The sequence below is a fragment of the Denticeps clupeoides genome, unplaced genomic scaffold (assembly GCF_900700375.1).
Source record: "Denticeps clupeoides unplaced genomic scaffold, fDenClu1.1, whole genome shotgun sequence".
NCBI classification, from domain to species: domain Eukaryota; kingdom Metazoa; phylum Chordata; class Actinopteri; order Clupeiformes; family Denticipitidae; genus Denticeps; species Denticeps clupeoides.
The window spans coordinates 1-26,373 of record NW_021630030.1 but is presented as its reverse complement, the minus strand read 5'-3'; the positions used below and the strand labels follow the sequence as shown (position 1 = coordinate 26,373).

The window sequence follows — 26,373 nt, the reverse complement described above, 5'->3', positions numbered from 1 at the left end:
AAAATCTTGGACTTTAAACAACCTAGGCTTGAAAACATATCACAGAGTGAAAATACCTCTTACTTACTTTAGATAAAAAACTAACAAAGCGATGCAAAAAAAATTCATTTTAAAAAGTTTTTCAACAGTTAAAGCTTACAGCACATGGTATTCCCAGGAGGTCTCCCATCCAAGTACTAACCAGGCCCAAGCCTTCTTAGCTTCCGAGATCAGACGAGACCGGGCGTTCTTGGGCTGGTATGGCCGTAAGCAATCTCTGCTTGAAAATCTTGGACTTTAAAACAACCTAGGCTTGAAAACATATCACAGAGTGAAAATACCTCTTAACTTACTTTAGAAAAAAACTAACAAAGCGATGCAAAAAAAACTTCATTTTAAAAAGTTTTTCAACAGTTAAAGCTTACAGCACCTGGTATTCCCAGGAGGTCTCCCATCCAAGTACTAACCAGGCCCAAGCCTTCTTAGCTTCCGAGATCAGACGAGACCGGGCGTTCTTGGGCTGGTATGGCCGTAAGCAATCTCTGCTTGAAAATCTTGGACTTTAAACAACCTAGGCTTGAAAACATATCACAGAGTGAAAATACCTCTTAACTTACTTTAGATAAAAACTAACAAAGCGATGCAAAAAAACTTCATTTTAAAAAGTTTTTCAACAGTTAAAGCTTACAGCACCTGGTATTCCCAGGAGGTCTCCCATCCAAGTACTAACCAGGCCCAAGCCTTCTTAGCTTCCGAGATCAGACGAGACCGGGCGTTCTTGGGCTGGTATGGCCGTAAGCAATCTCTGCTTGAAAATCTTGGACTTTAAACAACCTAGGCTTGAAAACATATCACAGAGTGAAAATACCTCTTAAACTTACTTTAGATAAAAACTAACAAAGCGATGCAAAAAAACTTCATTTTAAAAAGTTTTCAACAGTTAAGCTTACAGCACCTGGTATTCCCAGGAGGTCTCCCATCCAAGTACTAACCAGGCCCAAGCCTTCTTAGCTTCCGAGATCAGACGAGACCGGGCGTTCTTGGGCTGGTATGGCCGTAAGCAATCTCTGCTTGAAAATCTTGGACTTTAAAACAACCTAGGCTTGAAAACATATCACAGAGTGAAATACCTCTTAACTTACTTTAGATAAAAAACTAACAAAGCGATGCAAAAAAAATTCATTTAAAAAGTTTTTCAACAGTTAAAGCTTACAGCACCTGGTATTCCCAGGAGGTCTCCCATCCAAGTACTAACCAGGCCCAAGCCTTCTTAGCTTCCGAGATCAGACGAGACCGGGCGTTCTTGGGCTGGTATGGCCGTAAGCAATCTCTGCTTGAAAATCTTGGACTTTAAACAACCTAGGCTTGAAAACATATCACAGAGTGAAAATACCTCTTAACTTACTTTAGATAAAAACTAACAAAGCGATGCAAAAAAACTTCATTTTAAAAAGTTTTTCAACAGTTAAAGCTTACAAGCACCTGGTATTCCCAGGAGGTCTCCCATCCAAGTACTAACCAGGCCCAAGCCTTCTTAGCTTCCGAGATCAGACGAGACCGGGCGTTCTTGGGCTGGTATGGCCGTAAGCAATCTCTGCTTGAAAATCTTGGACTTTAAACAACCTAGGCTTGAAAACATATCACAGAGTGAAAATACCTCTTAACTTACTTTAGATAAAAACTAACAAAGCGATGCAAAAAAACTTCATTTAAAAAGTTTTTCAACAGTTAAAGCTTACAGCACCTGGTATTCCCAGGAGGTCTCCCATCCAAGTACTAACCAGGCCCAAGCCTTCTTAGCTTCCGAGATCAGACGAGACCGGGCGTTCTTGGGCTGGTATGGCCGTAAGCAATCTCTGCTTGAAAATCTTGGACTTTAAACAACCTAGGCTTGAAAACATATCACAGAGTGAAAATACCTCTTAACTTACTTTAGATAAAAACTAACAAAGCGATGCAAAAAAACTTCATTTTAAAAAGTTTTTCAACAGTTAAAGCTTACAGCACCTGGTATTCCCAGGAGGTCTCCCATCCAAGTACTAACCAGGCCCAAGCCTTCTTAGCTTCCGAGATCAGACGAGACCGGGCGTTCTTGGGCTGGTATGGCCGTAAGCAATCTCTGCTTGAAAATCTTGGACTTTAAACAACCTAGGCTTGAAAACATATCACAGAGTGAAAATACCTCTTAACTTACTTTAGATAAAAACTAACAAAGCGATGCAAAAAAACTTCATTTTAAAAAGTTTTTCAACAGTTAAAGCTTACAGCACCTGGTATTCCCAGGAGGTCTCCCATCCAAGTACTAACCAGGCCCAAGCCTTCTTAGCTTCCGAGATCAGACGAGACCGGGCGTTCTTGGGCTGGTATGGCCGTAAGCAATCTCTGCTTGAAAATCTTGGACTTTAAACAACCTAGGCTTGAAAACATATCACAGAGTGAAAATACCTCTTAACTTACTTTAGATAAAAACTAACAAAGCGATGCAAAAAAACTTCATTTTAAAAAGTTTTTCAACAGTTAAAGCTTACAGCACCTGGTATTCCCAGGAGGTCTCCCATCCAAGTACTAACCAGGCCCAAGCCTTCTTAGCTTCCGAGATCAGACGAGACCGGGCGTTCTTGGGCTGGTATGGCCGTAAGCAATCTCTGCTTGAAAATCTTGGACTTTAAACAACCTAGGCTTGAAAACATATCACAGAGTGAAAATACCTCTTAACTTACTTTAGATAAAAACTAACAAAGCGATGCAAAAAAACTTCATTTTAAAAAGTTTTTCAACAGTTAAAGCTTACAGCACCTGGTATTCCCAGGAGGTCTCCCATCCAAGTACTAACCAGGCCCAAGCCTTCTTAGCTTCCGAGATCAGACGAGACCGGGCGTTCTTGGGCTGGTATGGCCGTAAGCAATCTCTGCTTGAAAATCTTGGACTTTAAACAACCTAGGCTTGAAAACATATCACAGAGTGAAAATACCTCTTAACTTACTTTAGATAAAAACTAACAAAGCGATGCAAAAAAACTTCATTTTAAAAAGTTTTTCAACAGTTAAAGCTTACAGCACCTGGTATTCCCAGGAGGTCTCCCATCCAAGTACTAACCAGGCCCAAGCCTTCTTAGCTTCCGAGATCAGACGAGACCGGGCGTTCTTGGGCTGGTATGGCCGTAAGCAATCTCTGCTTGAAAATCTTGGACTTTAAACAACCTAGGCTTGAAAACATATCACAGAGTGAAAATACCTCTTAACTTACTTTAGATAAAAACTAACAAAGCGATGCAAAAAAACTTCATTTTAAAAAGTTTTTCAACAGTTAAAGCTTACAGCACCTGGTATTCCCAGGAGGTCTCCCATCCAAGTACTAACCAGGGCCCAAGCCTTCTTAGCTTCCGAGATCAGACGAGACCGGGCGTTCTTGGGCTGGTATGGCCGTAAGCAATCTCTGCTTGAAAATCTTGGACTTTAAACAACCTAGGCTTGAAAACATATCACAGAGTGAAAATACCTCTTAACTTAATTTAGATAAAAACTAACAAAGCGATGCCAAAAAACTCATTTTAAAAAGTTTTTTAAACAGTTAAAGCTTACAGCACCTGGTATTCCCAGGAGGTCTCCCATCCAAGTACTAACCAGGCCCAAGCCGTCTTAACTTCCGAGATCAGACGAGACCAGGCGTTCTTGGGCTGGTATGGCCGTAAACAATCTCTACTTGAAAATCTTGGACTTTAAACAACCTAGGCTTGAAAACATATCACAGAGTGAAAATACCTCGTAACTTACTTTAGATAAAAACTAACAAAGCAATGCAAAAAAACTTCATTTAAAAAAGTTTTTCAACAGTTAAAGTTTACAGCACCTGGTATTCCCAGGAGGTCTCCCATCCAAGTACTAACCAGAACCAAGCCTTCTTAGCTTCCGAGATCAGACGAGACCGGGCGTTCTTGGGCTGGTATGGCCGTAAGCAATCTCTGCTTGAAAATCTTGGACTTTAAAAAAAACCTAGGCTTAAAAACATATCACAGTGTGAAAATACCTCTTAACTTACTTTAGATAAAAACTAACAAAGCGAATGAAAAAAACTTCATTTAAAAAGTTTTCAACAGTTAAAGCTTACAGCACCCTGGTATTCCCAGGAGGTCTCCCTCCCAGTACTAACCAGAACCAAGCCTTCTTAGCTTCCGAGATCAGACGAGACCGGGCGTTCTTGGGCTGGTATGGCCGTGAGCAATCTCTGCTTGAAATCTTGGACTTTAAACAACCTATGCTTGAAAACATATCACAGAGTGAAATACCTCTTAACTTACTTTAGATAAAAACTAACAAAGCGATGCAAAAAAACTTCATTTTAAAAAGTTTTTCCACAGTTAAAGCTTACCGCACCTGGTATTCCCAGGAGGTCTCCATCCCAGTACTAACCAGGCCCAAGCCTTCTTAGCTTCCGAGATCAGATGAGACCGGGCGTTCTTGGGCTGGTATGGCCGTAAGCAATCTCTGCTTGAAAATCTTGGACTTTAAACAACCTAGGCTTGAAAACATATCACAGAGTGAATATACCTCTTAACTTACTTTAGATAAAAACTAACAAAGCGATGCAAAAAAACTTCATTTTAAAAAGTTTTTCAACAGTTAAAGCTTACAGCACCTGGTATTCCCAGGAGGTCTCCCATCCAAGTACTAACCAGGCCCAAGCCTTCTTAGCTTCCGAGATCAGACGAGACCGGGCGTTCTTGGGCTGGTATTGCCGTAAGCAATCTCTGCTTGAAAATCTTGGACTTTAAACAACCTAGGCTTGAAAACATATCACAGAGTGAAAATACCTCTTAACTTACTTTAGATAAAAACTAACAAAGCGATGCAAAAAAACTTCATTTTAAAAGTTTTCAACAGTTAAAGCTTACAGCACCTGGTATTCCCAGGAGGTCTCCCATCCAAGTACTAACCAGGCCCAAGCCTTCTTAGCTTCTGAGATCAGAAGAGACCGGGCGTTCTTGGGCTGGTATTGCCGTAAGCAATCTCTGCTTGAAAATCTTGGACTTTAAACAACCTAGGCTTTGAAAACATATCACATAGTGAAAATACCTCTTAACTTACTTTAGATAAAAACTAACAAAGCGATGCAAAAAAACTTTATTTTAAAAAGTTTTTCAACAGTTAAAGCTTACAGCACCTGGTATTCCCTAGGAGGTCTCCCATCCAAGTACTAACCAGGCCCAAGCCTTCTTAGCTTCCGAGATCAGACGAGACCGGGCGTTCTTGGGCTGGTATGGCCGTAAGCAATCTCTGCTTGAAAATCTTGGACTTTAAACAACCTAGGCTTGAAAACATATCACAGAGTGAAAATACCTCTTAACTTACTTTAGATAAAAACTAACAAAGCGATGCAAAAAAACTTCATTTAAAAAAGTTATTCAACAGTTAAAGCTTACAGCACCTGGTATTCCCAGGAGGTCTCCCATCCAAGTACTAACCAGAACCAAGCCTTCTTAGCTTCCGAGATCAGACGAGACCGAGCGTTCTTGGGCTGGTATGGCCGTAAGCAATCTCTGCTTGAAAATCTTGGACTTTAAACCACCTAGGCTTGAAAACATATCACAGAGTGAAAATACCTCTTAACTTACTTTAGATAAAAACTAACAAAGCGATGCAAAAAAACTTCATTTTAAAAAGTTTTTCAACAGTTAAGTTAGCACCTGGTATTCCCAGGAGGTCTCCCATCCAAGTACTAACCAGGCCCAAGCCTTCTTAGCTTCCGAGATCAGACGAGACCGGGCGTTCTTGGGCTGGTATGGCCGTAAGCAATCTCTGCTTGAAAATCTTGGACTTTAAACAACCTAGGCTTGAAAACATATCACAGAGTGAAAATACCTCTTAACCTACTTTAGATAAAAACTAACAAAGCGATGCAAAAAAACTTCATTTAAAAAGTTTTTCAACAGTTAAGCTTACAGCAACTGGTATTCCCAGGAGGTCTCCCATCCAAGTACTAACCAGGCCCAAGCCTTCTAGCTTCTGAGATCAGACGAGACCGGGCGTTCTTGGGCTGGTATGGCCGTAAGCAATCTCTGCTTGAAAATCTTGGACTTTAAACAACCTAGGCTTGAAAACATATCACAGAGTGAAAATACCTCTTAACTTACTTTAGATAAAAACTAACAAAGCGATGCAAAAAACTTCATTTAAAAAAGTTATTCAACAGTTAAAGCTTACTGCACCTGGTATTCCCAGGAGGTCTCCCATCCAAGTACTAACCAGAACCAAGACTTCTTAGCTTCCGAGATCAGACGAGACCGGGCGTTCTTGGGCTGGTATGGCCGTAAGCAATCTCTGCTTGAAAATCTTGGACTTTAAACAACCTAGGCTTGAAAACATATCACAGAGTGAAAATACCTCTTAACTTACTTTAGATAAAAACTAACAAAGCGATGCAAAAAAACTTCATTTTAAAAAGTTTTTCAACAGTTAATGCACCTGGTATTCCCAGGAGGTCTCCCATCCAAGTACTAACCAGGCCCAAGCCTTCTTAGCTTCCGAGATTAGACTGAGACCGGGCGTTCTTGGGCTGGTATGGCCCGTAAGGCAATCTCTGCTTGAAAATCTTGGACTTTAAACAACCTAGGCTTGAAAACATATCACAGAGTGAAAATACCTCTTAACCTACTTTAGATAAAAACTAACAAAGCGATGCAAAAAAACTTCATTTAAAAAGTTTTTCAACAGTTAAAGCTTACAGCAACTGGTATTCCCAGGAGGTCTCCCATCCAAGTACTAACCAGGCCCAAGCCTTCTTAGCTTCCGAGATCAGATGAGACCGGGCGTTCTTGGGCTGGTATGGCCGTGGGCAATCTCTGCTTGAAAATCTTGGACTTTAAACAACCTAGGCTTGAAAACATATCACAGAGTGAAAATACCTCTTAACTTACTTTAGATAAAAACTAACAAAGCGATGCAAAAAAAACTTCATTTAAAAAGTTTTTCAACAGTTAAAGCTTACAGCACCTGGCATTCCCAGGAGGTCTCCCATCCAAGTACTAACCAGGCCCAAGCCTTCTTAGCTTCCGAGATCAGACGAGTCCGGGCGTTCTTGGGCTGGTATGGCCGTAAGAAATCTCTGCTTGAAAATCTTGGACTTTAAACAACCTAGGCTTGAAAACATATCACAGAGTGAAAATACCTCTTAACTTACTTTAGATAAAAACTAACAAAGCGATGCAAAAAAACTTCATTTTAAAAAGTTTTTCAACAGTTAAAGCTTACAGCACCTGGAATTCCCAGGAGGTCTCCTATCCAAGTACTAACCAGGCCCAAGCCTTCTTAGCTTCCGAGATCAGATGAGACCGGGCGTTCTTGGGCTGGTATGGCCGTGGGCAATCTCTGCTTGAAAATCTTGGACTTTAAACAACCTAGGCTTGAAAACATATCACAGAGTGAAAATACCTCTTAACTTACTTTAGATAAAAACTAACAAAGCGATGCAAAAAAACTTCATTTTAAAAAGTTTTTCAACAGTTAAAGCTTACAGCACCTGGTATTCCCAGGAGGTCTCCCATCCAAGTACTAACCAGGCCCAAGACTTCTTAGCTTCCGAGATCACACGAGACCGGGCGTTCTTGGACTGGTATGGCTGTAAGCAATCTCTGCTAGAAAATCTTGGACTTTAAACAACCTAGGCTTGAAAACATATCACAGAGTGAAAATACCTCTTAACTTACTTTAGATAAAAACTAACAAAGCGATGCAAAAAAATTTCATTTTAAAAAGTTTTTCAAAGTTAAAGCTTACAGCACCTGGTATTCCCAGGAGGTCTCCCATCCAAGTACTAACCAGGCCCAAGCCTTCTTAGCTTCCGAGATCAGACGAGACCGGGCGTTCTTGGGCTGGTATGGCCGTAAGCAATCTCTGCTTGAAAATCTTGGACTTTACACAACCTAGGCTTGAAAACATATCACAGAGTGAAAATACCTCTTAACTTACTTTAGATAAAAACTAACAAAGCGATGCAAAAAAACTTTATTTTAAAAAGTTTTTCAACAGTTAATGCTTACAGCACCTGATATTCCCAGGAGGTCTCCCATCCAAGTACTAACCAGGCCCAAGCCTTCTTAGCTTCAGAGATCAGACGAGACCGAGCGTTCTTGGGCTGGTATGGCCGTAAGCAATCTCTGCTTGAAAATCTTGGACTTTAAACAACCTAGGCTTGAAAAACATATCACAGAGTGAAAATACCTCTTAACCTACTTTAGATAAAAACTAACAAAGCGATGCAAAAAAACTTCATTTTAAAAAGTTTTTCAACAGTTAAAGCTTACAGCACCTGGTATTCCCAGGAGGTCTCCCATCCAAGTACTAACCAGGCTTAAGCCTTATTAACCTCCGAGATCAGACGAGACCTAGCGTTCTTGGCTGGTATGGCCGTAAGCAATCTCTGATTGAAAATCTTGGACTTTAAACAACCTAGGCTTGAAAACATATCACAGAGTGAAAATACCTCTTAACTTACTTTAGATAAAACTAACAAAGCGATGCAAAAAAAATTCATTTTAAAAAGTTTAAAGCTTACAGCACCTGGTATTCCCAGGAGGTCTCCCATCCAAGTACTAACCAGGCCCAAGCCTTCTTAGCTTCCGAGATCAGACGAGACCGGGCGTTCTTGGGCTGGTATGGCCGTAAGCAATCTCTTCTTGAAAATCTTGGACTTTAAACAACCTAGGCTTGAAAACATATCACAGAGTGAAAATACCTCTTAACTTACTTTAGATAAAAACTAACAAAGCGATGCAAAAAAACTTCATTTTAAAAAGTTTTTCAACAGTTAAAGCTTACAGCACCTGGTATTCTCAGGAGGTCTCCCATCAAGTACTAACCAGGCCCAAGCCTTCTTAGCTTCCGAGATCAGACGAGACCTAGCGTTCTTGGGCTGGTATGGCCGTAAGCAATCTCTGCTTGAAAATCTTGGACTTTAACAACCTAGGCTTGAAAACATATCACAGAGTGAAAATACCTCTTAACTTACTTTAGATAAAACTAACAAAGCGATAAAAAAAACTTCATTTTAAAAAGTTTTTCAACAGTTAATGCTTACAGCACCTGATATTCCCAGGAGGTCTCCCATCCAAGTACTAACCAGGCCCAAGCCTTCTTATCTTCCGAGATCAGACGAGACCGGGCGTTCTTGGGCTGGTATGGCCGTAAGCAATCTCTGCTTGAAAATCTTGGACTTTAAACAACCTAGGCTTGAAAACATATCACAGAGTGAAAATACCTCTTAACCTACTTTAGATAAAAACTAACAAAGCGATGCAAAAAAATTCATTTTAAAACGTTTTTCAACAGTTAAAGCTTACAGCACCTGGTATTCCCAGGAGGTCTCCCTTCCAAGTACTAACCAGGCCCAAGCCTTCTTAGCTTCCGAGATCAGATGAGACCGAGCGTTCTTGGGCTGGTATGGCCGTAAGCAATCTCTGCTTGAAAATCTTGGACTTTAAACAACCTAGGCTTGAAAACATATCACAGAGTGAAAATACCTCTTAACCTACTTTAGATAAAAACTAACAAAGCTGTTGGAAAATGTATATAAGTTATCATGCTACTAACCTTTACTACCTTTTTGACATATATATCCCACATGTATTAAACTCTATTAATCCTTTTGACATATATATATATCTCGCATGCATTAAACTATATTAATCCTTTTACTATGCGCACTACATTGAATCATTAGTCTCTCCAGAAACTGGTGGGCTAAAGGCTGTTTGCAGAACAGAATGACCGCGACTTGATAAGAGGAGGCCTGCAGCCGCGGAGAAGCAAGAAAAACAAGAAGACCTTGGCGATGGAGCGTCTACCAAAGAGACAACCCTACATGCAAATCATAAGCTTATTTGGTGTGATCCTGTGATGAATGTACCGCCCTATTATTGAATAAAAAGAGAGGAAGCGGAAGAGACGGCAGAGCTTTTTGGAGGCTGCTGTATTGGTCGTCTCTGATCGCTCTCCTTGCAAGTAAAAGAACTCAACTTCTTCGTGTCATTCTTCTCTGGTTTATAAGTGTTGGAACGGCGTATAACTCTAACATTTTATTGGTCCTTCGAGCCGGATTCCAAGACACCAAAGGACTCCAGCGGGCGGGACGGATACCAGGAAATCCTTGGCCAAGGCTGACTCCTTAGTAGGGGTCAGAGACAGACCCCTTTGGGGACTGGGAGGCCGACCGTCAGTTGGGATCTGGAGGTTGACGGAATCTTACGAGTGAGAGAAGGCACGGGGGTAAGTTGACTTCTGTTTAAAAGAAATGGAATGAATGGTAACAAGAGGTTACAAGAGGTTACAAGAGGTAACAAGAGGTTACAAGAGGTAACAAGAGTAACAAGAGGTTACTTAAAGGAAACAAACCCTGGGTATTCTAGACTCTGGCAGGTAACAAGGACAGTTAAATTCCGTGGGGGGGCGGACCCCTCCCGTAAAGGGTTAAAATCCGCGGGGAGGACGGACTCCTCTGTCAGTGAAAAGGAACGTTCAATAGTAAAATAAGTGATTTAAAACTCATACAGGTGTATGAGAGTGCGCGCGGGTGTGAGTGTGTGGATGAGTGGGGGTGAAAGTCACTAGACGGACACTCCATACAAAACCTCACAGGGAAGGAAACAGCGACCCCTCGTGGACGCAGAGGCAAGGTATTTCCACCCCAAATGATTTGAGGTAGAAGTGAAATACACCACGAGAGGAATTTTGATACGCTGTCCTGTGAACAAATACCAGTGTTTTAGGATACCCCAGGTACAACACACTGGTCAAAATTTAGGTCAAAATGGGTAAGGGATCCAGTAAACCAGAACCGAAAGAAGAACTAAAATGTAAAGACTGGAGGTATGTAGAGCAGATTAACAAAGCCTACGTCGAGCCGTTAAATAAATGGATAACAAAATACGGGTTTGATGGACAACTGAGATTAAAACGTCTAATTGAGTTACAGGGAGCCATAAAACATACATGTAAAAATAAGGAGAAGCAAATGAAGCGAGAAGGGGTTGAGGCTTTAATACAGTGGATAAAGATAGCAGGAAAGAGAGAAGACGGGGAGAGGAAGATAAGACAGGCTAGAGAGAATGCAGCACGTGAGGAGGAAAGGGAGAGAGAGGATCAGGCAGTTAAAGTGATGGAATCGGAGAAAACTATTCTGTTTCACCGCAAAGAAGATTATGAAACGGGAAGTAGGGGACGGCGAATGGGAGGGGTGTGTAGGGCTGACGAAGAAAAAGTAGAAGAGGAGGAGGCGATGGGGTCGCTAGCGCAGCAACCAGAGCTTCCCTCTGCGCCTGCAGCTCCTCCCCTGTATCCGGATATCAGTAAATTGGAAGAACCCCTTACTTGTGATCTTAGTCCCAGACCGAATACTAGATCTCAAGGGGAGGTGGGGCGCTGGTCTAAAACTATGGGTGTGCTGTTTGAAAGTCCCCCAAAAATTCCAAATTTAGCAGTAAGAGAAGAAGATCAGTTTCCCCTTGTAGAAGTGGCGAATCCTAACGCGGGTGAACGGGGACATCCTCCTGCCATTTTGGTATATCGGACCTGGACGCAGGAGGATATAAAAAGAGTGGTAGAAGGCGTCACTCCCTATAAAGAGGATATGCAAAAATTTGAAGAAGATATGGAGGGAATAAGACAGTCTTATCATTTAAATGGCAGAGAGGTGCAACAAGTGTATATGCAAGCAATGGGACGAGACTGGCACCATGTAAAAGGTGACTGGTCTCCTATAGGACATGGGGGACAGCCTCTGAGTCACGATGGGCCAGAATTGGAAAGTAGAACTCAGGCCTTGCTGGGACGGATACGAGTGAAGTACAGGAAGAGAGCAAATTACACAGAAATAGGGAGAGTGAAGCAAGAGGAGGATGAGAGGTTTGAGGATTATAGAGTAAGAATGGAGAAAGTTTTTAAACAACATAGTGGCCTTGAGGATGATGGTCTGGCTATGGGCGCGTACCGTCAGCAATTAAAAAATGCTTTGCATAACGGGTCAACGGACGGTGTGCGGAGCTGGATAGATAAACATATGATAAGCATGTCCACTAAAGACTTAGAGGAATACATTGACCACGCCATGCACATAGACAAACTGATAAGAACTAAAAAGAGAAAAGATAAACCTATAAAAAAAACTGACACCTTTTGGGAAGACACTATGGGGAATTCAGACACGTTTTACCATGGAGGCGGAGGTAGAGGGAGACAGGGAGGACGCAGGGGAAGAAGAAGAGGGGGTGTCCAAGGACGAGGGTGGAACACACAGGGCCAATGGAGAGCAGGCTGCTGGTCCTGTGGGAAGGCTGGGCACATAGCCAGAGACTGTCTAGCAGGGCCGGGAGATAACACAGCATGACTGGAGGAGCAGCTGCATGACCCAGAGGGCACAGAACAGGAGGAGGGGGAAACTCAGGTGGATTTAAACTTGGAAGAGATTCTTTCCCTAAATCAAGAAAGACTAGAAATAGCTTTAATAGTAAATGGGAAAGAAATAACATTCCTCTGTGACTCTGGGGCATGTAGAACAACCTGCAAGGAACGAATACCCTGTAGTGAAATAAGTGACGAAGCAATAGTAGTGAGAACAGCGAATGGGAGTACAACGGTAGTCACCGCTTCTAAACCAGTTTGGGTGAGAGACCCCGAGGGAATATCTTGTAAATTGTCCATCCTTTTTATGCCAGAATGCCCTGTCAATTTGTTGGGAAGAGACGGGTTACTTAAATTAGGGTTGGCGCTCGTCTCCACTCCTGATGGGAGATTAGTGAGCAAACGCAGGGCTGAGCTAGAGAGAGGGGACCTATTCCCCTTGGAGGGAAGGGGTATCCCTATTTTCCACTACACACTCGACATACCCAACAAAGAACCTCGTAAAATGGGAACCGAATTGTTGAGGGTGGGAGAACAGGTGGGACACTGTCAGCCACCTATAACAGGTGTGGAGCTCATGCCCCCTGATGAACTACATGTCACCATGTGGTATAAAAACTTCCCGGGGCCTGATCAAATATATGAAAAGAAATTGACACGGCTCACGCCGACAACCATAGTCATTCCTTATATTTACTCTGATGGGCAAGGTAACGTGGTGGCGGGGGTCACCTTACCTACGCCACTCAAAGCAATGCTCCGGGGAGGGTATCCACCTCACATCTCACTGTATAAACACAGAGAGAGAAGTTGGAAGTCGTTGGGCAACTTAGTTCAAGAAGGTGGCAGCGCAACGGATTGGGCAGACATGGGCGACAAGTTAGAACATAGCGCACACACAGGCTTGACCAGGAGACGGCTGTATTGGACAATACAGACCAAGGCTGGAGTACATATAGACTCCAGAAACCAGTGACATTTTCTGCTCACTGAAGAAGACGAATCACAACTAGCACAAATACCTCAATCATTGTGGTCACAAGGACCGTCTGATGTTGGACTGATAAAAGGAATTTTGCCGGTACGAGTCAGACCCAAAACAGAATATCGGCCTTGCATAAGGCAATATCCGCTTAAACCTGACGCACTGGAAGGCATAACCCCAGTGATACGTGACTTGCAGCAAGCAGGGGTTATTATAGAGTGCGATGATTCCCCCTGCAATACGCCTATATTCCCGGTGAAAAAGCAAGCTCATTCTTAGGATTAACTAATTATTGTAGAAGTTGGGTACCAAATTACGCTGAGATTACTTCCCCACTCACGGCTTTAATTTACACTGAAGACCTGAAAATGACATCACCGCTAAATTGGACGTCAGAAGCAGAAAAAGCTTTTTGTGATATTAAACAGGCGCTGACCTCCACTTTAGCTCTGGCCTTGCCAAATTATAGTAAACCGTTTATACAAATGGTGGACTGCAAAGACAAATATATGACTTCTGTCCTAGGCCAACATCATGGAGATAAACTAAGACCGATAGCATATTTTTCATCCAAATTAGATAGTGTAGCCCGCGCAATGCCACACTGTGTGAGGGCGGTGATAGCTGCGTCGATGGCAGTAGAAGCAAGTGCCGGAATAGTTTTATTCCACCCATTGACCCTTAAGGTCCCACATGCAGTGGCTGCTTTACTACTGCAAACAAATATGATCTTTTTATCACCCGCAAGGCACCTCTCCTGCATGGCCACGTTGCTGTCACAGCCACATCTCACTATCGAACGATGCACCACATTGAACCCAGCCACGTTGCTACCTTTACCTGATGACGGAGAGCAACACGACTGCCAAGCACTCGCAGAACACACGGCTAAATCTAGACTAGACTTAAATGACCAGCCTTTGCCTCAGGGGGAGGTAGTATTCGTTGATGGCTCTTCTAAGAAAGATGATATGGGAAAACCGCAAACGGGCTATGCTGTAGTGACGACAGACACAGTACTTAAAGCTGACCACTTGCCATCATCTTTTTCAGCGCAAGCAGCCGAAATAATTGCTCTGACTGAAGCCTGTAAATTAATGAAAGGGAAAGATGCCACCATTTATACGGATAGTCAATATGCATTTTCGACAGTTCACACATTTGCTCAGTACTGGCAGAATAGGGGGATGGTTACATCTTCAGGTAAACCAGTAACTCATGCTCAACTACTGCGGGAATTGTTGGAAGCTGTCCGCTTGCCCGCTAAATTAGCTATATGTAAATGTGCAGCACACACTAATTCCAAAGACACGATTTCGCTCGGTAATGCCTTTGCTGACCGTGTAGCAAAACAAGCCGCGGAAAAGGGTATACAAGTTTTGTTTACTGACCAAGACCAATTGATCACTCCTGACATTCTCATTGACATGCAACAACAAAGCACACCACATGAGATAGACACATGGATAAAACATGGGGCAATTACACATAACAAACTTTACGTATGACCCCTGGGGAAGCCAATCCTACCGAAAAATATGTATAAATGGGCTGCTATAATTAGCCATGGGAAATCACATGTCTCAACAGGGGGAATGGTAGGACTGGTACAGCCATATTTCACCACATATGGTTTTAGCCTATATGCAAAGAACTTTTGTAAAACATGTTTGATATGCGCTAAACATAATGCCCAGGGTAGCTTAAGACCAAAGCGTGGCCAGTTCCCGACGCCACAATACCCATTTCAAATGATACACATGGATTTTATCCAACTTAGTAAGAGTGAAGGGAAGGAGTACTGTTTAGTTATTATAGACGCGTTCTCCAAATGGATAGAGCTGTTCCCAACTAAACACCCAGATGCATTAACCGTAGCAAAAGCATTGTGTAAAGATATTATTCCGCGCTATGGAATACCAGAAAAAATATATAGCGACAATGGGACTCATTTTGTAAACCAGCTGGTAACTAACATAGGGAAAATGTTTCATATTAGCCTGAAGAACCACTGCAGTTACCATCCACAGAGTGCAGGACTTGTGGAGCGAATGAACGGAACAATTAAAAATAGATTAAAGAAGTGCATGGAAGAGACACGTCGACCATGGACCCAATGTTTAGACCTGGTAAAACTGTACATCAATATTACTAGCACAGTAGGGTTAACACCCTACGAAACCTTGTTTGGGAGACCATATAGACTACCTTACTTTAGGAACCAATGGGAAACAGAGGAAGACATGAATTTGGCAGACTATATGAGAAAAATGTTAGAAACACAAAAACAGAGTAATCCTGATGACAAGTTACCTATCTCTCAGCAGGAACCCCCACTGGTGGAACCTGGAGACTGGGTGCTCATAAAAAGCATAAAGCGGAAGCATTGGCACTCACCGAAGTGGGAAGGGCCATATCAAGTGATCCTGACGACACCGACAGCTGTTAAAATAGCGGAAAGAGGGACCTGGATACATCAGTCACATTGTAAAAAGGTCATTTCTGCAAACCCTGCCGACGGGAAAGGTGAGCAAAAGTCTGATAATAGGGTGGACTCAGATGTTTAGAATCTGGGTAGACCCGAAAGTCAGTGAAGAACACTTTACCGCCACCAATCCTAGAAGAGGCAGACGGGAAAAGGTTAGCAGAAATGAAGGATTATAAACATTGTCGAAGAGCGTGCGTGGTAGTGCTTTGTGTGCTGTTGGTAATAACCACATGGTGGATGCTGTGGCAAGTAGATAAAGAAAGAGGTAGAGAAAAGCAGATTGGGACTAGACACAGAATGGCGAGACAATACAATCACCAATTCACCCCTAACCTATGCAATGACACATATGGCAATACAGATACACTATACTCTTACGCTACACCTACAGTGTGTGTAAGAGCTAATATCACCTCGGTAGTAACTATTCCAATAACAGCCCTTAACCACAGGGGGTATAGAGCAAGTAATTATGCACAATATCCATGGTATATAACAAATAAACTGAAATGGGACACATTAGTAGCGGACCCTGTGGGTTATGATTGGAGGGATTGGACCACAAACCCCTTTGCGATACATCATAGAAAAATAATCTCTTTTGTGATGTCCAATCCCTCGAATCAGGGTCCTGTATTTGAAGTGTATATCAATCTTACCAAACTGGACTTATGGCCACCAAACACCCCTAAAGTAGACAATACAAACCTACAAAGGAAAGGAGAACGATGTTGGGTATTCCTCTTATGGCCTTATACCAACCAGCCGCCTTATTTTCCATTCCAAGTGTGTCAACTACCGGAGTCTAAAATGGATAGAACGGAATTGAATCACAAGGCAAATGACAAAGGTATACAGGTTAGGGTGTTGGAGGAGAGCCAACCCTCTGATGAATGGTTCAGAGTAACTACAGGAATATCGGGTAAAAACAATAATTGGCTTCTTTTAGTGGAGCAAGCAGCTAATGTCACCCAACAAGACTGCGTGGTTTGTCTGGGGCCACGACCATTATTACAGGTAATACCAGCGGTTATAACGAACGAATGTGTTGTAGAAGTGATGAGCAAAACTCAACCAGATAGTAGCTGCAGAAGTTGGGACCGAGTATATCCCCTTACAGGACCGGTAAGACAAAAACCTATCTTCTCTAGCAAAATAGCACAAGGCAATTTCACATGTATCAGTATGGCCGGAAGAAAGAACCTACTAGGAGAAGGAGCACCGAGAGATTGGTGTCGTACAATAATGGATGTGGGGAATACCTTTAACCCACAGTCTCGGAGTGACATATGGTGGTGGTGTGGAGGAAATAGGTTGTTTGATCGATTGCCCACAAACACCACCGGGTTGTGTGCCTTAGTGACCCTTTTATTACCGGTGTCCATATATCCAACGACAATAAGTAACCTATTACTCAAATTAGATCGCCTGGGGCCTGCAGACTGGCTCCAAACGAAGCGGTCAATCCCGCCCTGGGAGAAGCTAACAGATCCAACTTACATAGATGCAATTGGGGTTCCCAGGGGGGTGCCTGACGAATATAAAATAGCAAATCAAATAGCAGCGGGATTCGAATCAACCTTGTGTTGGTGGTGTACGATTAATAAGAACGTGGACAGGATCAACTACATCCATTACAATGTTCAGAAATTAGGAAATTGGACACAAGACGGTTTTGAGGCCGTGCATGGGCAATTATCCGCCACTTCCCTAATGGCTTTTCAGAACAGAATAGCTCTTGATATGCTCCTGGCTGAGAAAAATGGGGTTTGTGCTTTGTTTGGAGAGCAATGCTGCTCGTTCATACCAAACAACACAGCTGCGGGAGGCAGTCTGACATTGGCCATTGATGGCCTGCGCACCCTCAACCGGAAGATGAAGGAGCATTCGGGGGTGGAAACTACGATGTGGGATTCCTGGATGAACGTATTCGGGAAATACAAAGCCCTAGTTCAATCTGTATTAACATCTGTGGCTGTATTTGCAGCAATTCTGACATTGTGTGGATGTTGTTGTATTCCTTGTCTGCGCAGTCTTGTGAACCGTCTCATCACTAAAGCCTTATCACCCAGGGAGGTTGATCCCACACAGTTATACCCGCTCTTGGAAAATAAAATCCACGATGAGGGCTTTGAGATGTCCACGGAGCCCAGTGACTTACAGTTGAGCCAACTGTTCCAAGAATCTATCTTCGAGAATTGAAGCGACATCCCTTTGAGTGTAAATGTATTGCTCGGTTTATGAACTAATAGTCGAAAATCCTACCGGAAGAGGTTATTAGGGAAGTACTATAGAGAAAAGAAAAGAAAAGAGTTCAATACATGATAAACAGAGGGGAAATATTGGGGGACATATGCTTGCCTCATTATGTTTTAAATGTATTTTTTGTCGTTTTAATTCTGTATGTCCTGAAATTATCAGACTTTTTGATGTTTTAATTCTGTATTTCCTGAATTTATCAGACTTTTTGTTGTTTTAATTCTGAACTTCCTGTATTCATCGGGCGAGGTGCTGTTTGCATAAGGCTGGAAACGACGTTCAGAAATATGGTGACTTTTGGTGCTGGGATGGTAGAATATGGATCGCTCAGCAAACTTGAATCTGCTGATTCAGAGAAAAAAAAAAAAAAAAAAAAAAAGCAGCGTTTTGAATCGGCAGGGTAGCGTTTATTCTGTCCTCTCCTGAACAGCGACACCACGTTTTTGTTCTCTTGAATGCTTGGTTGGTTGCATTGTGGTTTCGATTCTGTGCGTCCTGTGGCCTGTTCTCAGCACCGTACTACAGTCCCTATGTGGTCCGGAACGGCATTGTCACTCTGTGTGATATACACGATTTTTCTATTATTTTTATTATTGATGTTATTATTAAGAAAAAAAAAAAAAAAAAAAAAAAAAAGTCCTATTGTTTTTATTGTTCTTTATTATTTTTATTATTGTTGTTATTATTAAGAGATAAAAAAAAAAAAAAAAAAAAAAAAAAAAAAAAAAAAAAAAAGTCCTATTATTTTTTGTTCTTTATTCTATTATTCTATTATTATTATTATTAAGAAAAAAAAAAAAAAAAAGTCCTATTTTTTTACTGTTCTTTATTCACGATTTTTTTCTATTATTATTATTATTAAGAAAAAAAAAAAAAAAAAAAAAAAAAAGTCCTATTTTTTATTGTTCTTTATTCTATTATTATTGTTGTTATTATTAAGGGAAAAAAATTGCGATGAAAAAAAACTTCATTTTCAAAAGTTTTTCAACAGTTAAAGCTTACAGCACCTGGTATTCCCAGGAGGTCTCCCATCCAAGTACTAACCAGGCCCAAGCCTTCTTTGCTTCCGAGATCAGACGAGACCGGGCGTTCTTGGGCTGGTATGGCCGTAAGCAATCTATGCTTGAAAATCTTGGACTTTAAAAAAAAACCTAAGCTTGAAAACATATCACAGAGTGAAAATACCTCTTAACTTACTTTAGATAAAAACTAACAAAGCGATGCAAAAAAAAATCATTTTAAAAAGTTTTTCAACAGTTAAAGCTTACAGCACCTGGTATTCCCAGGAGGTCTCCCATCCAAGTACTAACCAGGCCCAAGCCTTCTTAGCTTCAGAGATCAGACGAGACCGAGCGTTCTTGGGCTGGTATGGCCGTAAGCAATCTCTGCTTGAAAATCTTGGACTTTAAACAACCTAGGCTTGAAAACATATCACAGAGTGAAAATACCTCTTAACCTACTTTAGATAAAAACTAACAAAGCGATGCAAAAAACTTCATTTAAAAAAGTTTTTCAACAGTTAAAGCTTACAGCACCTGGTATTCCCAGGAGGTCTCCCATCCAAGTACTAACCAGGCTTAAGCCTTATTAACCTCCGAGATCAGACGAGACCTAGCGTTCTTGGGCTGGTATGGCCGTAAGCAATCTCTGATTGAAAATCTTGGACTTTAAACAACCTAGGCTTGAAAACATATCACAGAGTGAAAATACCTCTTAACTTACTTTAGATAAAAACTAACAAAGCGATGCAAAAAAAATTCATTTTAAAAAGTTAAAGCTTACAGCACCTGGTATTCCCAGGAGGTCTCCCATCCAAGTACTAACCAGGCCCAAGCCTTCTTAGCTTCCGAGATCAGACGAGACCGGGCGTTCTTGGGCTGGTATGGCCGTAAGCAATCTCTTCTTGAAAATCTTGGACTTTAAACAACCTAGGCTTGAAAACATATCACAGAGTGAAAATACCTCTTAACTTACTTTAGATAAAAACTAACAAAGCGATGCAAAAAAACTTCATTTTAAAAAGTTTTTCAACAGTTAAAGCTTACAGCACCTGGTATTCTCAGGAGGTCTCCCATCCAAGTACTAACCAGGCCCAAGCCTTCTTAGCTTCCGAGATCAGACGAGACCTAGCGTTCTTGGGCTGGTATGGCCGTAAGCAATCTCTGCTTGAAAATCTTGGACTTTAAACAACCTAGGCTTGAAAACATATCACAGAGTGAAAATACCTCTTAACTTACTTTAGATAAAAACTAACAAAGCGATGCAAAAAAAACTTCATTTTAAAAGTTTTTCAACAGTTAATGCTTACAGCACCTGATATTCCCAGGAGGTCTCCCATCCAAGTACTAACCAGGCCCAAGCCTTCTTATCTTCCGAGATCAGACGAGACCGGGCGTTCTTGGGCTGGTATGGCCGTAAGCAATCTCTGCTTGAAAATCTTGGACTTTAAACAACCTAGGCTTGAAAACATATCACAGAGTGAAAATACCTCTTAACCTACTTTAGATAAAAACTAACAAAGCGATGCAAAAAAATTCATTTTAAAACGTTTTTCAACAGTTAAAGCTTACAGCACCTGGTATTCCCAGGAGGTCTCCCTTCCAAGTACTAACCAGGCCCAAGCCTTCTTAGCTTCCGAGATCAGATGAGACCGAGCGTTCTTGGGCTGGTATGGCCGTAAGCAATCTCTGCTTGAAAATCTTGGACTTTAAACAACCTAGGCTTGAAAACATATCACAGAGTGAAAATACCTCTTAACCTACTTTAGATAAAAACTAACAAAGCGATGCAAAAAAACTTCATTTTAAAAAGTTTTTCAACAGTTAAAGCTTACAGCACCTGGTATTCCCAGGAGGTCTCCCATCCAAGTACTAACCAGGCCCAAGCCTTCTTAGCTTCCGAGATCAGACGAGACCGGGCGTTCTTGGGCTGGTATGGCCGTAAGCAATCTCTGCTTGAAAATCTTGGACTTTAAAACAAACCTAGGCTTGAAAACATATCACAGAGTGAAAATACCTCTTAACTTACTTTAGATAAAAACTAACAAAGCGATGCAAAAAAAAATTCATTTTAAAAAGTTTTTCAACAGTTAAAGCTTACAGCACCTGGTATTCCCAGGAGGTCTCCCATCCAAGTACTAACCAGGCCCAAGCCTTCTTAGCTTCCGAGATCAGACGAGACCGGGCGTTCTTGGGCTGGTATGGCCGTAAGCAATCTCTGCTTGAAAATCTTGGACTTTAAACAACCTAGGCTTGAAAACATATCACAGAGTGAAAATACCTCTTAACTTACTTTAGATAAAAACTAACAAAGCGATGCAAAAAAACTTCATTTTAAAAAGTTTTTCAACAGTTAAAGCTTACAGCACCTGGTATTCCCAGGAGGTCTCCCATCCAAGTACTAACCAGGCCCAAGCCTTCTTAGCTTCCGAGATCAGACGAGACCAGGCGTTCTTGGGCTGGTATGGCCGTAAGCAATCTCTGCTTGAAAATCTTGGACTTTAAACAACCTAGGCTTGAAAACATATCACAGAGTGAAAATACCTCTTAACTTACTTTAGATAAAAACTAACAAAGCGATGCAAAAAAAATTCATTTAAAAAAGTTTTTCAACAGTTAAAGCTTACAGCACCTGGTATTCCCAGGAGGTCTCCCATCCAAGTACTAACCAGGCCCAAGCCTTCTTAGCTTCCGAGATCAGACGAGACCGGGCGTTCTTGGGCTGGTATGGCCGTAAGCAATCTCTGCTTGAAAATCTTGGACTTTAAACAACCTAGGCTTGAAAACATATCACAGAGTGAAAATACCTCTTAACTTACTTTAGATAAAAACTAACAAAGCGATGCAAAAAAAACTTCATTTTAAAAAGTTTTTCAACAGTTAAAGCTTACAGCACCTGGTATTCCCAGGAGGTCTCCCATCCAAGTACTAACCAGGCCCAAGCCTTCTTAGCTTCCGAGATCAGACGAGACCAGGGCGTTCTTGGGCTGGTATGGCCGTAGGCAATCTCTGCTTGAAAAATCTTGGACTTTAAACAACCTAGGCTTGAAAACATATCACAGAGTGAAAATACCTCTTAACTTACTTTAGATAAAAACTAACAAAGCGATGCAAAAAAACTTCATTTAAAAAGTTTTTCAACAGTTAAAGCTTACAGCACCTGGTATTCTCAGGAGGTCTCCCATCCAAGTACTAACCAGGCCCAAGCCTTCTTAGCTTCCGAGATCAGACGAGACCGGGCGTTCTTGGGCTGGTATGGCCGTAAGCAATCTCTGCTTGAAAATCTTGGACTTTAAACAACCTAGGCTTGAAAACATATCACAGAGTGAAAATACCTCTTAACTTACTTTAGATAAAAACTAACAAAGCGATGCAAAAAAACTTCATTTTAAAAAGTTTTTCAACAGTTAAAGCTTACAGCACCTGGTATTCCCAGGAGGTCTCCCATCCAAGTACTAACCAGGCCCAAGCCTTCTTAGCTTCCGAGATCAGACGAGACCGGGCGTTCTTGGGCTGGTATGGCCGTAAGCAATCTCTGCTTGAAAATCTTGGACTTTAAACAACCTAGGCTTGAAAACATATCACAGAGTGAAAATACCTCTTAACTTACTTTAGATAAAAACTAACAAAGCGATGCAAAAAAAATTCATTTTAAAAGTTTTTCAACAGTTAAAGCTTACAGCACCTGGTATTCCCAGGAGGTCTCCCATCCAAGTACTAACCAGGCCCAAGCCTTCTTAGCTTCCGAGATCAGACGAGACCGGGCGTTCTTGGGCTGGTATGGCCGTAAGCAATCTCTGCTTGAAAATCTTGGACTTTAAACAACCTAGGCTTGAAAACATATCACAGAGTGAAAATACCTCTTAACTTACTTTAGATAAAAACTAACAAAGCGATGCAAAAAAACTTCATTTTAAAAAGTTTTTCAACAGTTAAAGCTTACAGCACCTGGTATTCCCAGGAGGTCTCCCATCCAAGTACTAACCAGGCCCAAGCCTTCTTAGCTTCCGAGATCAGACGAGACCGGGCGTTCTTGGGCTGGTATGGCCGTAAGCAATCTCTGCTTGAAAATCTTGGACTTTAAACAACCTAGGCTTGAAAACATATCACAGAGTGAAAATACCTCTTAACTTACTTTAGATAAAAACTAACAAAGCGATGCAAAAAAACTTCATTTTAAAAAGTTTTTCAACAGTTAAAGCTTACAGCACCTGGTATTCCCAGGAGGTCTCCCATCCAAGTACTAACCAGGCCCAAGCCTTCTTAGCTTCCGAGATCAGACGAGACCGGGCGTTCTTGGGCTGGTATTGCCGTAAGCAATCTCTGCTTGAAAATCTTGGACTTTAAACAACCTAGGCTTGAAAACATATCACAGAGTGAAAATACCTCTTAACTTACTTTAGATAAAAACTAACAAAGCGATGCAAAAAAACTTCATTTTAAAAAGTTTTTTCAACAGTTAAAGCTTACAGCACCTGGTATTCCCAGGAGGTCTCCCATCCAAGTACTAACCAGGCCCAAGCCTTCTTAGCTTCCGAGATCAGACGAGACCGGGCGTTCTTGGGCTGGTATGGCCGTAAGCAATCTCTGCTTGAAAAATCTTGGACTTTAAACAACCTAGGCTTGAAAACATATCACAGAGTGAAAATACCTCTTAACTTACTTTAGATAAAAACTAACAAAGCGATGCAAAAAAACTTCATTTTAAAAAGTTTTTCAACAGTTAAAGCTTACAGCACCTGGTATTCCCAGGAGGTCTCCCATCCAAGTACTAACCAGGCCCAAGCCTTCTTAGCTTCCGAGATCAGACGAGACCTAGCGTTCTTGGGCTGGTATGGCCGTAAGCAATCTCTGCTTGAAAATCTTGGACTTTAAACAACCTAGGCTTGAAAACATATCACAGAGTGAAAATACCTCTTAACTTACTTTAGATAAAAACTAACAAAGCGATGCAAAAAAAATTCATTTTAAAAAGTTTTTCAACAGTTAAAGCTTACAGCACCTGGTATTCCCAGGAGGTCTCCCATCCAAGTACTAACCAGGCCGAAGCCTTCTTAGCTTCCGAGATCAGACGAGACCGGGCGTTCTTGGGCTGGTATGGCCGTAAGCAATCTCTGCTTGAAAATCTTGGACTTTAAACAACCTAGGCTTGAAAACATATCACAGAGTGAAAATACCTCTTAACTTACTTAGATAAAGACTAACAAAGCGATGCAAAAAAACTTCATTTTAAAAAGTTTTTCAACAGCTAAAGCTTACAGCACCTGGTATTCCCAGGAGGTCTCCCATCCAAGTACTAACCAGGCCCAAGCCTTCTTAGCTTCCGAGATCAGACGAGACCGGGCGTTCTTGGGCTGGTATGGCCGTAGGCAATCTCTGCTTGAAAATCTTGGACTTTAAACAACCTAGGCTTGAAAACATATCACAGAGTGAAAATACCTCTTAACTTACTTTAGATAAAAACTAACAAAGCGATGCAAAAAAAATTCATTTTAAAAAGTTTTTCAACAGTTAAAGCTTACAGCACCTGGTATTCCCAGGAGGTCTCCCATCCAAGTACTAACCAGGCCCAAGCCTTCTTAGCTTCCGAGATCAGACGAGACCGGGCGTTCTTGGGCTGGTATGGCCGTAAGCAATCTCTGCTTGAAAATCTTGGACTTTAAACAACCTAGGCTTGAAAACATATCACAGAGTGAAAATACCTCTTAACTTACTTTAGATAAAAACTAACAAAGCGATGCAAAAAAACTTCATTTTAAAAAGTTTTTCAACAGTTAAAGCTTACAGCACCTGGTATTCCCAGGAGGTCTACCCATCCAAGTACTAACAGGCCCAAGCCTTCTTAGCTTCCGAGATCAGATGAGACCGGGCGTTCTTGGGCTGGTATGGCCGTGGGCAATCTCTGCTTGAAAATCTTGGACTTTAAACAACCTATGCTTGAAAACATATCACAGAGTGAAAATACCTCTTAACTTACTTTAGATAAAAACTAACAAAGCGATGCAAAAAAAACTTCATTTTAAAAAAGTTTTTCAACAGTTAAAGCTCACAGCACCTGGTATTCTCAGGAGGTCTCCCATCCAAGTACTAACCAGGCCCAAGCCTTCTTAGCTTCCGAGATCAGACGAGACCTAGCGTTCTTGGGCTGGTATGGCCGTAAGCAATCTCTGCTTGAAAATCTTGGACTTTAAACAACCTATGCTTTAAAACATATCACAGAGTGAAAATACCTCTTAACTTACTTTAGATAAAAACTAACAACGCGATGCAAAAAAAACTCATTTTAAAAAGTTTTTCAACAGTTAAGCTTACAGCACCTGGTATTCCCAGGAGGTCTCCCATCCAAGTACTAACCAGGCCCAAGCCTTCTTAGCTTCCGAGAATCAGACTGAGACCGGGGCGTTCTTGGGCTGGTATGGCCGTAGGCAATCTCTGCTTGAAATCTTGGACTTTAAACAACCTAGGCTTGAAAACATATCACAGAGTGAAAATACCTCTTAACTTACTTTAGATAAAAACTAACAAAGCGATGGAAAAAAAACTTCATTTTAAAAAGTTTTTCAACAGTTAAAGCTTACAGCACCTGGTATTCCCAGGAGGTCTCCCATCCAAGTACTAACCAGGCCCTAAGCCTTCTTAGCTTCCGAGATCAGACGAGACCGGGCGTTCTTGGGCTGGTATGGCCGTAAGCAATCTCTGCTTGAAAATCTTGGACTTTAAACAACCTAGGCTTGAAAACATATCACAGAGTGAAAATACCTCTTAACTTACTTTAGATAAAAACTAACAAAGCGATGCAAAAAAACTTCATTTTAAAAAGTTTTTCAACAGTTAAAGCTTACAGCAACTGGTATTCCCAGGAGGTCTCCCATCCAAGTACTAACCAGGCCCAAGCCTTCTTAGCTTCCGAGATCAGACGAGACCGGGCGTTCTTGGGCTGGTATGGCCGTAAGCAATCTCTGCTTGAAAATCTTGGACTTTAAAACAACCTAGGCTTGAAAACATATCACAGAGTGAAAATACCTCTTAACTTACTTTAGATAAAAAGTAACAAAGCGATGCAAAAAAACTTCATTTTAAAAAGTTTTTCAACAGTTAAAGCTTACAGCACCTGGTATTCCCAGGAGGTCTCCCATCCAAGTACTAACCAGGCCCAAGCCTTCTTAGCTTCCGAGATCAGACGAGACCGGGCGTTCTTGGGCTGGTATGGCCGTAAGCAATCTCTGCTTGAAAATCTTGGACTTTAAACAACCCTTAGTCTTGAAACATATCACA

The 26,373-nt window shown here is 41.6% G+C and overlaps 53 non-coding genes and 11 pseudogenes across 53 annotated transcripts; all 64 read right to left on the bottom strand.

Annotated features, from left to right (window-relative positions):
• Positions 1-132: 132 nt before the first annotated feature.
• On the bottom strand, positions 133-251 carry LOC114780906 (5S ribosomal RNA). Its single transcript, XR_003747441.1, has one exon. It is a non-coding gene; the product is annotated as a 5S ribosomal RNA (ribosomal RNA).
• Positions 252-397: 146 nt separating this feature from the next.
• On the bottom strand, positions 398-516 carry LOC114780892 (5S ribosomal RNA). The gene has a single exon (XR_003747428.1). It is a non-coding gene; the product is annotated as a 5S ribosomal RNA (ribosomal RNA).
• Positions 517-660: 144 nt separating this feature from the next.
• LOC114780891 (5S ribosomal RNA) lies at positions 661-779 on the bottom strand. The gene has a single exon (XR_003747427.1). It is a non-coding gene; the product is annotated as a 5S ribosomal RNA (ribosomal RNA).
• A 143-nt stretch (positions 780-922) lies between these two features.
• Positions 923-1,041, bottom strand: LOC114780890 (5S ribosomal RNA). The gene has a single exon (XR_003747426.1). It is a non-coding gene; the product is annotated as a 5S ribosomal RNA (ribosomal RNA).
• A 144-nt stretch (positions 1,042-1,185) lies between these two features.
• Positions 1,186-1,304, bottom strand: LOC114780889 (5S ribosomal RNA). Its single transcript, XR_003747425.1, has one exon. It is a non-coding gene; the product is annotated as a 5S ribosomal RNA (ribosomal RNA).
• Positions 1,305-1,448: 144 nt separating this feature from the next.
• Positions 1,449-1,568, bottom strand: LOC114780918 (5S ribosomal RNA). Its single transcript, XR_003747452.1, has one exon. It is a non-coding gene; the product is annotated as a 5S ribosomal RNA (ribosomal RNA).
• Positions 1,569-1,711: 143 nt separating this feature from the next.
• LOC114780888 (5S ribosomal RNA) lies at positions 1,712-1,830 on the bottom strand. Its single transcript, XR_003747424.1, has one exon. It is a non-coding gene; the product is annotated as a 5S ribosomal RNA (ribosomal RNA).
• Positions 1,831-1,974: 144 nt separating this feature from the next.
• Positions 1,975-2,093, bottom strand: LOC114780887 (5S ribosomal RNA). Its single transcript, XR_003747423.1, has one exon. It is a non-coding gene; the product is annotated as a 5S ribosomal RNA (ribosomal RNA).
• Positions 2,094-2,237: 144 nt separating this feature from the next.
• On the bottom strand, positions 2,238-2,356 carry LOC114780886 (5S ribosomal RNA). Its single transcript, XR_003747422.1, has one exon. It is a non-coding gene; the product is annotated as a 5S ribosomal RNA (ribosomal RNA).
• A 144-nt stretch (positions 2,357-2,500) lies between these two features.
• Positions 2,501-2,619, bottom strand: LOC114780884 (5S ribosomal RNA). The gene has a single exon (XR_003747420.1). It is a non-coding gene; the product is annotated as a 5S ribosomal RNA (ribosomal RNA).
• A 144-nt stretch (positions 2,620-2,763) lies between these two features.
• Positions 2,764-2,882, bottom strand: LOC114780883 (5S ribosomal RNA). The gene has a single exon (XR_003747419.1). It is a non-coding gene; the product is annotated as a 5S ribosomal RNA (ribosomal RNA).
• Positions 2,883-3,026: 144 nt separating this feature from the next.
• On the bottom strand, positions 3,027-3,145 carry LOC114780882 (5S ribosomal RNA). The gene has a single exon (XR_003747418.1). It is a non-coding gene; the product is annotated as a 5S ribosomal RNA (ribosomal RNA).
• A 144-nt stretch (positions 3,146-3,289) lies between these two features.
• On the bottom strand, positions 3,290-3,409 carry LOC114780907 (5S ribosomal RNA). Its single transcript, XR_003747442.1, has one exon. It is a non-coding gene; the product is annotated as a 5S ribosomal RNA (ribosomal RNA).
• Positions 3,410-3,553: 144 nt separating this feature from the next.
• LOC114780903 (5S ribosomal RNA) lies at positions 3,554-3,672 on the bottom strand. Its single transcript, XR_003747438.1, has one exon. It is a non-coding gene; the product is annotated as a 5S ribosomal RNA (ribosomal RNA).
• Positions 3,673-3,816: 144 nt separating this feature from the next.
• Positions 3,817-3,935, bottom strand: LOC114780863 (5S ribosomal RNA). The gene has a single exon (XR_003747410.1). It is a non-coding gene; the product is annotated as a 5S ribosomal RNA (ribosomal RNA).
• Positions 3,936-4,079: 144 nt separating this feature from the next.
• On the bottom strand, positions 4,080-4,198 carry LOC114780868 (uncharacterized; annotated as a pseudogene).
• Positions 4,199-4,340: 142 nt separating this feature from the next.
• LOC114780925 (5S ribosomal RNA) lies at positions 4,341-4,458 on the bottom strand. Its single transcript, XR_003747459.1, has one exon. It is a non-coding gene; the product is annotated as a 5S ribosomal RNA (ribosomal RNA).
• Positions 4,459-4,602: 144 nt separating this feature from the next.
• On the bottom strand, positions 4,603-4,721 carry LOC114780895 (5S ribosomal RNA). The gene has a single exon (XR_003747431.1). It is a non-coding gene; the product is annotated as a 5S ribosomal RNA (ribosomal RNA).
• Positions 4,722-4,863: 142 nt separating this feature from the next.
• LOC114780921 (5S ribosomal RNA) lies at positions 4,864-4,982 on the bottom strand. The gene has a single exon (XR_003747455.1). It is a non-coding gene; the product is annotated as a 5S ribosomal RNA (ribosomal RNA).
• A 145-nt stretch (positions 4,983-5,127) lies between these two features.
• Positions 5,128-5,247, bottom strand: LOC114780919 (5S ribosomal RNA). Its single transcript, XR_003747453.1, has one exon. It is a non-coding gene; the product is annotated as a 5S ribosomal RNA (ribosomal RNA).
• Positions 5,248-5,391: 144 nt separating this feature from the next.
• On the bottom strand, positions 5,392-5,510 carry LOC114780923 (5S ribosomal RNA). The gene has a single exon (XR_003747457.1). It is a non-coding gene; the product is annotated as a 5S ribosomal RNA (ribosomal RNA).
• A 142-nt stretch (positions 5,511-5,652) lies between these two features.
• LOC114780869 (uncharacterized) lies at positions 5,653-5,769 on the bottom strand (annotated as a pseudogene).
• Positions 5,770-5,911: 142 nt separating this feature from the next.
• On the bottom strand, positions 5,912-6,029 carry LOC114780871 (uncharacterized; annotated as a pseudogene).
• Positions 6,030-6,172: 143 nt separating this feature from the next.
• LOC114780867 (uncharacterized) lies at positions 6,173-6,291 on the bottom strand (annotated as a pseudogene).
• Positions 6,292-6,430: 139 nt separating this feature from the next.
• Positions 6,431-6,547, bottom strand: LOC114780875 (uncharacterized; annotated as a pseudogene).
• Positions 6,548-6,693: 146 nt separating this feature from the next.
• Positions 6,694-6,812, bottom strand: LOC114780864 (uncharacterized; annotated as a pseudogene).
• A 144-nt stretch (positions 6,813-6,956) lies between these two features.
• On the bottom strand, positions 6,957-7,075 carry LOC114780916 (5S ribosomal RNA). Its single transcript, XR_003747450.1, has one exon. It is a non-coding gene; the product is annotated as a 5S ribosomal RNA (ribosomal RNA).
• Positions 7,076-7,219: 144 nt separating this feature from the next.
• On the bottom strand, positions 7,220-7,338 carry LOC114780862 (5S ribosomal RNA). The gene has a single exon (XR_003747409.1). It is a non-coding gene; the product is annotated as a 5S ribosomal RNA (ribosomal RNA).
• Positions 7,339-7,482: 144 nt separating this feature from the next.
• On the bottom strand, positions 7,483-7,601 carry LOC114780911 (5S ribosomal RNA). The gene has a single exon (XR_003747446.1). It is a non-coding gene; the product is annotated as a 5S ribosomal RNA (ribosomal RNA).
• Positions 7,602-7,744: 143 nt separating this feature from the next.
• LOC114780881 (5S ribosomal RNA) lies at positions 7,745-7,863 on the bottom strand. Its single transcript, XR_003747417.1, has one exon. It is a non-coding gene; the product is annotated as a 5S ribosomal RNA (ribosomal RNA).
• Positions 7,864-8,007: 144 nt separating this feature from the next.
• LOC114780924 (5S ribosomal RNA) lies at positions 8,008-8,126 on the bottom strand. The gene has a single exon (XR_003747458.1). It is a non-coding gene; the product is annotated as a 5S ribosomal RNA (ribosomal RNA).
• Positions 8,127-8,271: 145 nt separating this feature from the next.
• Positions 8,272-8,389, bottom strand: LOC114780874 (uncharacterized; annotated as a pseudogene).
• A 133-nt stretch (positions 8,390-8,522) lies between these two features.
• Positions 8,523-8,641, bottom strand: LOC114780880 (5S ribosomal RNA). Its single transcript, XR_003747416.1, has one exon. It is a non-coding gene; the product is annotated as a 5S ribosomal RNA (ribosomal RNA).
• Positions 8,642-8,785: 144 nt separating this feature from the next.
• On the bottom strand, positions 8,786-8,903 carry LOC114780865 (uncharacterized; annotated as a pseudogene).
• A 141-nt stretch (positions 8,904-9,044) lies between these two features.
• On the bottom strand, positions 9,045-9,163 carry LOC114780901 (5S ribosomal RNA). The gene has a single exon (XR_003747436.1). It is a non-coding gene; the product is annotated as a 5S ribosomal RNA (ribosomal RNA).
• Positions 9,164-9,306: 143 nt separating this feature from the next.
• Positions 9,307-9,425, bottom strand: LOC114780905 (5S ribosomal RNA). Its single transcript, XR_003747440.1, has one exon. It is a non-coding gene; the product is annotated as a 5S ribosomal RNA (ribosomal RNA).
• Positions 9,426-19,095: 9,670 nt separating this feature from the next.
• Positions 19,096-19,214, bottom strand: LOC114780897 (5S ribosomal RNA). The gene has a single exon (XR_003747433.1). It is a non-coding gene; the product is annotated as a 5S ribosomal RNA (ribosomal RNA).
• A 147-nt stretch (positions 19,215-19,361) lies between these two features.
• LOC114780915 (5S ribosomal RNA) lies at positions 19,362-19,480 on the bottom strand. Its single transcript, XR_003747449.1, has one exon. It is a non-coding gene; the product is annotated as a 5S ribosomal RNA (ribosomal RNA).
• A 143-nt stretch (positions 19,481-19,623) lies between these two features.
• On the bottom strand, positions 19,624-19,742 carry LOC114780873 (uncharacterized; annotated as a pseudogene).
• Positions 19,743-19,875: 133 nt separating this feature from the next.
• Positions 19,876-19,994, bottom strand: LOC114780879 (5S ribosomal RNA). The gene has a single exon (XR_003747415.1). It is a non-coding gene; the product is annotated as a 5S ribosomal RNA (ribosomal RNA).
• Positions 19,995-20,138: 144 nt separating this feature from the next.
• Positions 20,139-20,257, bottom strand: LOC114780917 (5S ribosomal RNA). Its single transcript, XR_003747451.1, has one exon. It is a non-coding gene; the product is annotated as a 5S ribosomal RNA (ribosomal RNA).
• A 144-nt stretch (positions 20,258-20,401) lies between these two features.
• On the bottom strand, positions 20,402-20,520 carry LOC114780900 (5S ribosomal RNA). Its single transcript, XR_003747435.1, has one exon. It is a non-coding gene; the product is annotated as a 5S ribosomal RNA (ribosomal RNA).
• Positions 20,521-20,663: 143 nt separating this feature from the next.
• On the bottom strand, positions 20,664-20,782 carry LOC114780904 (5S ribosomal RNA). The gene has a single exon (XR_003747439.1). It is a non-coding gene; the product is annotated as a 5S ribosomal RNA (ribosomal RNA).
• A 144-nt stretch (positions 20,783-20,926) lies between these two features.
• On the bottom strand, positions 20,927-21,045 carry LOC114780878 (5S ribosomal RNA). The gene has a single exon (XR_003747414.1). It is a non-coding gene; the product is annotated as a 5S ribosomal RNA (ribosomal RNA).
• Positions 21,046-21,192: 147 nt separating this feature from the next.
• Positions 21,193-21,311, bottom strand: LOC114780877 (5S ribosomal RNA). Its single transcript, XR_003747413.1, has one exon. It is a non-coding gene; the product is annotated as a 5S ribosomal RNA (ribosomal RNA).
• A 144-nt stretch (positions 21,312-21,455) lies between these two features.
• LOC114780899 (5S ribosomal RNA) lies at positions 21,456-21,574 on the bottom strand. Its single transcript, XR_003747434.1, has one exon. It is a non-coding gene; the product is annotated as a 5S ribosomal RNA (ribosomal RNA).
• A 144-nt stretch (positions 21,575-21,718) lies between these two features.
• On the bottom strand, positions 21,719-21,837 carry LOC114780876 (5S ribosomal RNA). The gene has a single exon (XR_003747412.1). It is a non-coding gene; the product is annotated as a 5S ribosomal RNA (ribosomal RNA).
• A 145-nt stretch (positions 21,838-21,982) lies between these two features.
• Positions 21,983-22,102, bottom strand: LOC114780861 (5S ribosomal RNA). The gene has a single exon (XR_003747408.1). It is a non-coding gene; the product is annotated as a 5S ribosomal RNA (ribosomal RNA).
• A 144-nt stretch (positions 22,103-22,246) lies between these two features.
• LOC114780893 (5S ribosomal RNA) lies at positions 22,247-22,365 on the bottom strand. The gene has a single exon (XR_003747429.1). It is a non-coding gene; the product is annotated as a 5S ribosomal RNA (ribosomal RNA).
• Positions 22,366-22,509: 144 nt separating this feature from the next.
• On the bottom strand, positions 22,510-22,628 carry LOC114780866 (5S ribosomal RNA). Its single transcript, XR_003747411.1, has one exon. It is a non-coding gene; the product is annotated as a 5S ribosomal RNA (ribosomal RNA).
• A 143-nt stretch (positions 22,629-22,771) lies between these two features.
• LOC114780920 (5S ribosomal RNA) lies at positions 22,772-22,890 on the bottom strand. The gene has a single exon (XR_003747454.1). It is a non-coding gene; the product is annotated as a 5S ribosomal RNA (ribosomal RNA).
• A 144-nt stretch (positions 22,891-23,034) lies between these two features.
• On the bottom strand, positions 23,035-23,153 carry LOC114780908 (5S ribosomal RNA). The gene has a single exon (XR_003747443.1). It is a non-coding gene; the product is annotated as a 5S ribosomal RNA (ribosomal RNA).
• Positions 23,154-23,297: 144 nt separating this feature from the next.
• On the bottom strand, positions 23,298-23,416 carry LOC114780894 (5S ribosomal RNA). The gene has a single exon (XR_003747430.1). It is a non-coding gene; the product is annotated as a 5S ribosomal RNA (ribosomal RNA).
• Positions 23,417-23,561: 145 nt separating this feature from the next.
• LOC114780896 (5S ribosomal RNA) lies at positions 23,562-23,680 on the bottom strand. Its single transcript, XR_003747432.1, has one exon. It is a non-coding gene; the product is annotated as a 5S ribosomal RNA (ribosomal RNA).
• A 145-nt stretch (positions 23,681-23,825) lies between these two features.
• LOC114780913 (5S ribosomal RNA) lies at positions 23,826-23,944 on the bottom strand. Its single transcript, XR_003747448.1, has one exon. It is a non-coding gene; the product is annotated as a 5S ribosomal RNA (ribosomal RNA).
• A 144-nt stretch (positions 23,945-24,088) lies between these two features.
• Positions 24,089-24,207, bottom strand: LOC114780912 (5S ribosomal RNA). The gene has a single exon (XR_003747447.1). It is a non-coding gene; the product is annotated as a 5S ribosomal RNA (ribosomal RNA).
• A 143-nt stretch (positions 24,208-24,350) lies between these two features.
• Positions 24,351-24,469, bottom strand: LOC114780902 (5S ribosomal RNA). Its single transcript, XR_003747437.1, has one exon. It is a non-coding gene; the product is annotated as a 5S ribosomal RNA (ribosomal RNA).
• A 144-nt stretch (positions 24,470-24,613) lies between these two features.
• On the bottom strand, positions 24,614-24,732 carry LOC114780885 (5S ribosomal RNA). The gene has a single exon (XR_003747421.1). It is a non-coding gene; the product is annotated as a 5S ribosomal RNA (ribosomal RNA).
• A 144-nt stretch (positions 24,733-24,876) lies between these two features.
• On the bottom strand, positions 24,877-24,995 carry LOC114780872 (uncharacterized; annotated as a pseudogene).
• A 146-nt stretch (positions 24,996-25,141) lies between these two features.
• LOC114780922 (5S ribosomal RNA) lies at positions 25,142-25,260 on the bottom strand. The gene has a single exon (XR_003747456.1). It is a non-coding gene; the product is annotated as a 5S ribosomal RNA (ribosomal RNA).
• A 143-nt stretch (positions 25,261-25,403) lies between these two features.
• LOC114780870 (uncharacterized) lies at positions 25,404-25,525 on the bottom strand (annotated as a pseudogene).
• Positions 25,526-25,669: 144 nt separating this feature from the next.
• Positions 25,670-25,789, bottom strand: LOC114780909 (5S ribosomal RNA). The gene has a single exon (XR_003747444.1). It is a non-coding gene; the product is annotated as a 5S ribosomal RNA (ribosomal RNA).
• Positions 25,790-25,933: 144 nt separating this feature from the next.
• LOC114780910 (5S ribosomal RNA) lies at positions 25,934-26,052 on the bottom strand. Its single transcript, XR_003747445.1, has one exon. It is a non-coding gene; the product is annotated as a 5S ribosomal RNA (ribosomal RNA).
• A 145-nt stretch (positions 26,053-26,197) lies between these two features.
• On the bottom strand, positions 26,198-26,316 carry LOC114780860 (5S ribosomal RNA). The gene has a single exon (XR_003747407.1). It is a non-coding gene; the product is annotated as a 5S ribosomal RNA (ribosomal RNA).
• Positions 26,317-26,373: the final 57 nt, after the last annotated feature.